General features: G+C 41.2%; 1 pseudogene; it reads right to left on the reverse strand.

Annotated features, from left to right (window-relative positions):
• Window positions 1–1,237: 1,237 nt before the first annotated feature.
• On the reverse strand, window positions 1,238–3,415 carry LOC134367572 (large ribosomal subunit protein eL30-like; annotated as a pseudogene).
• Window positions 3,416–4,848: the final 1,433 nt, after the last annotated feature.

Below are 4,848 nucleotides of genomic sequence, written 5' to 3' on the forward strand. Positions count from 1 at the left end.
GGTTGTAAGAGTTAACTGAGTTAATACATACGTATAAGACATTGCTGATAGTAACGTTTGATAAATGTTAGCAGAAAAAGGAGGAGGTGCCCAGGGACTTCCCTAGCTACCAAAAGCAGCTGTAGGATTTAGATCATACCCCATGGTGACCAGCAGCATTTTCTACTTAGAGTTGTAGATGGGGTCTGAACAGAGATTTAGACCGCATAGAAGGTACCCTTCCCTACTCCCTCTCTCTTATTCCCAACTCTATCTTTTAGGAATATTCTTGAGCTGTAAGACTGCCTTCAGTTGGAGCATTGAACTCTTACTATTCATTTATTCAAACTTTTGGTTTGTTTGTTTTTGTTTTTTGTTTTGTTTTGTTTTTTTGTTGGTGACTCGTATGGGGATCTGAACCCTTGACCTTGGTGTTACTAGCACCACGCTCTACTGAGTGAGCTAACCAGCCAGCCCTATTCAATAAATGTTTATTGGATGCCTGCTCTGTGCCAAGTACTATTCAAGCTACTGGAATGACAACAGTGAATCAGGTCAGTAATAATCGCTAACATTTATTGAATGCTTACTGTGTGCTAGGTTCTATTCTGAATGCTTTTACATATAAGTCATTTAATTCTCCTAACAATCCTCTGAAACGATGCTGTTATTATCCCTATTTTACAGATAAGGAAACTGAGGCACAGGGGTTAATTAACTTGCCCAAGGTCACAAAGCTAGCAAGCAGCAGAAATAGAAATCAAACCCAGGCAGTCTGGCTCTTGAGTTGGTTTTTAACCATTATGCCTCCCTACTGGAATAGAGCTTACTACGTTCTGGAAAGGCGAGAGACTAACAGTAAATAAGTAAACCAAGAAAACAGGTGTCCAGATAGGTGGTATGATAAAATATAAAACTAGGGACTGTGATACAGAAGGACTGGCAGAGGGTAGCTTTAGGTGAGGTGGTCAATGTTTATGAGCACCAAATGAGATAAGTTACAGTTTTCTAAGAATAAATTACTTAGAGTATTGCTGTCTCTGCAGATTTGCAAAATGCCCTTTCTATGATTTGATTCCTAATGCTACCCACACATTTTAATACTGCTAATAAAAAACAGCAACAGTTCATGTACAGTGATGCCTTACTGTGTGAGAGACTGTACTAAGCAATTTGCATAGCTTGTCCCATTTTATGCTCCCGCACTACTGTAACTATTCTTATTTTCAGCCACAGGAAACTGAAGCTTAAAACTGAATTTTTTTTTTTTAAACAAGTTCTGGCAAGTTTTATTAAAGAAAAATTTTGCATGGTTTACTTTTCACCAGTCTGTTCTGGCATGCTTCTAATGATGTCAGAATCACCTGGATCAAGGATAGCCAGTGTGCATACTCTGTAGTATTTCCCACATGCTGTGCCCAATTCAATATTATTGCCACTGTAGTGATGAACTCCAGTTTTGGCTAACATGGTGTAGTACTCTATTTCAGATATCCTCAAAGCTGGGCAGTTGTTGGCGAGGATGACCAATTTTGCTTTTCCTTGTCGGATCATCTTTATTTTTTATTTTTTAATTAATTAATTAATTAATTATTTTCTATGTTTTGTACCTATTTTGATGGGGATGCATTTAGTGTCCCACTATTTTTAAAAAATTTTTATTGAATCAAAATTGATTATACATATTTTGGGGGTTCAACATTGAGATATGTTGATCAAATCAATATTACTAGCATATGTATTGTTACAAATATTAATTATTCTTTATGCCCCTTGCCCAATCTCTCCCTATCCTCCTCTCCCTCCCCCTCCCCCCTCTAATTACCCTAGATTTCTTCTCTCCTGCAAGAATCATGGTTACTCTATTGCTTTGTTGCATAGATGATCTGTACAATGCTGATTGGTGTGTTCAGGTCCCCCAATATTATCACAGAGCAGATGCTTCTTCTGTTACTCTGAAATGGGCTTTGTGGAGAGAGACATCCTCTTCTTTATCTCTGCTGGTGACTCTCCTTGTGTCAACGCACTCCAGTGGCTGGTGGACCATCTGCATGGTGGTTGTAGCATCTAGCCACTTTCGCAGCAGCCATGGTTATTGTGGTGGCTGTGATGGGCCACCCATATGGAGATGTTTTTGGCATGCTCCTTGGCGCTGGTGGTGTGCCTGGTTGTGAGGAGTGTCTGGTCCCCGGCTCCATACCTCGGGTCCCTGGGCAGGCTCTGAGGTTCTGGCATGGTGTGCCAGGATGTAGGAGTGTGATCTGGTCCCTGGCTCCATACCTTGGGTCCCCGGGCAGGCCCTGAGGTGCTGGCACACTGTGCCTGGTTGAGGGAGGAGGATCCAGTCCCCTTCTCCACACCTTGGGTCCCTGGGTGGGCCCTGAGGTGCTGGCATGGTGTGCCTGGTTGTGGGAGAGGGGTCTGGTCCCTAGCTGCATGCCCTGGGACCCCGGGCAGCCCTGAGGCACTGGCAGTGTGCCTGGGCTGGAACTAATTTTTTGTCCTTTGCTTACTTCTAAAACGGGAACTTCCTGTGGGAACCAGTACTTGAGCTGTGTGGTTGAGCTAAATTGCTGCTTTGCTGCTGTTTCTCTAGGGAAGGCTTTTTGTGCAGCTCAGGGTTTAATGGTTGACCTTATAGGTACTTCCAGCTCTCCAGAGACCAGGTACACCTAGGTTGTGTAGAAACTCTGATCTGGGCCTGAGTTTTTTCATCAAACTGCACCCCATGCAATTCTGCATTCCTGACCAGTCTCCTCTGAGTGGTCCTATGCTGACTGGGGGGGTGGATCAGCTGTCCTTGCTATGTCCAGTGTTCTCCCAGTGGGCCCATCTCCCCCATGGCCCATGCTCCAAACACTTCCCATGGGACGGGCCCTGCACTGGTCCCTTGTGATGACTCACCGGCCTCTGAATGCCTCCCCTTTTTCAGCTGTTCTGGCTCCTCACTCCTGCGTGGATCCATGGGAATCCTATCAGTGGTCTTGCTGTCCTGGGGGCCACCAAAGTCCTCTTCTCCCCTGCTGCCTCCAAGTAACTCCATCTGAAGGGCACAGCTGCGGCTTCTGCCGGCTCCTGGTCTGTGTGCTCAGCAGCTCCAGCCTTAAAGTAGCCATGGAAAGAAATGCTCAGAGCAGTTTTTTCTTTCTCTCATCGTGGTTTCTCCTGCCTTCATGAACTCTGTAGGTCTCTCCTCTTCTTCCCCTGAGCTCCAGCATCCCCAGCTTGGCTGATGTTACATTTTTATAGTTGTAAATTGGTTGATTTGTGGGAGGGAGTGATGCTGAGAACTGTCTATTCCACCATCTTGACTGGAACCTGTGAATCATCTTTAGAGTTTGCTTGGACCCCAGTATGTACTTTCTGCTTTTCATAATGAGCTGGAGCCTAGAGTTGATCAATTTCAGAGTTTTTTTGTCTTCTTTGCGGTCACCATCTTCCTGCCTTAAGTGCAGGACAGCCCCCAACCAAAAGCAGCCACCAAGATGGCCAGGGAGCAAGAAAGATTAAAACTGAAATTTAAAAGTGAAGCTTTGGCTCTATCAGTTTCACCACTGCCTGAAATGTTCTTCCGACAAATAGTGTGTGTGAGCTTTAGAATATAGACTTCCCTGACATATTTTTGTTGCTTAGGGGCTGGTTTTTTTTCTTTATTATGGTAAAATATAAATAACATAAAATTTACCATTTCAACCATGTTTAAGCATATCAGTTCTGAGGCATTAAGTACATTCGTATTGTTGTGCAAACATCACTACCATCATATCCAGCACATTTTTCATCTTCCCAAACTGAAACTATATGCATTAAACAACATTGGTGGCAGTTTTTGCTTATTTTTTCTCGGCTTTTGTGGGTGAGGCTGCTAATGAAGAGAAATGTTACTCTGTACAAAGGAAGACATTAACAAAGAAGTGTGATTAGAAATCTATATTATCCTAAAACACGACCCATAAATGAAAAAATGGATACATTGGACTTTATTAAAATTGAAAACTTTGCTTTGCAAAAGAAAATGAAAAGACAAGCCACAGACTAGAAGAAAATATTTGCAAATTACATTTCTGACAAAGAGTTCTATCCAGAATAAATTTTTAAAACCCTCAAAATTCAACTATCAGAATAAATTTTTAAAACCCTCAAAATTCAACAATAAGAAAACCAAATAACAAAATGGGCAAAAGATCTGAATAGACACTTCACCTCGAAGATATAGCAAATAAGGGAAATGCAAATTAGGCAGATGAAATGTAAAACCACAATGATTGTAACAAGTGTACCACTTTGGTGCTGGATGTTGATAATGGGGGAGGTTGTGTGTATATGTAGGCATAGGGTTTATGGAAAATCTCTGTACTTTCCGCTCAATTTGGCTGTGAACTAAAAATGCTCTAAAAATAAAGTTAAAAAAAAAAAAAGAAACCTACAATGAGATGCCACTACATACCTATTATTAAAATGTCTAACAAAACAAAACAAAATAAAATTGGCAATACCAAGTGTTAGCAAATGTGCAGAGCAACTGGAACTTTCATACATTGCTGGTGAGAATGCAAAATGATACAGCCACTTTGGAAAACAGTTTGCTAGCAAACTGTTTATGAATTTATGAAATTCAAACTGTTTAGAAATTTATGAAATTCAAACTGTTTAGAAATTTATGAAATTTATGAAATTAAACCTATGTCTACCGTATGACTCAGCAATCCTATTTCTAGATATCTATCCAAGAGAATTGAAAACGTATGTTTACACAGACCTGTACATGAATGTTTATAGCAGCATTGTTCAGCATTAGTCACCCAAAATTGGAAACAACTCATTTCTTTCAGCTGGTGAAATAGATAAAGAGATTATTGTATATCCATA

This window comes from Cynocephalus volans, chromosome X (assembly GCF_027409185.1).
Source record: "Cynocephalus volans isolate mCynVol1 chromosome X, mCynVol1.pri, whole genome shotgun sequence".
Classification (NCBI taxonomy): Eukaryota; Metazoa; Chordata; class Mammalia; order Dermoptera; family Cynocephalidae; genus Cynocephalus; species Cynocephalus volans.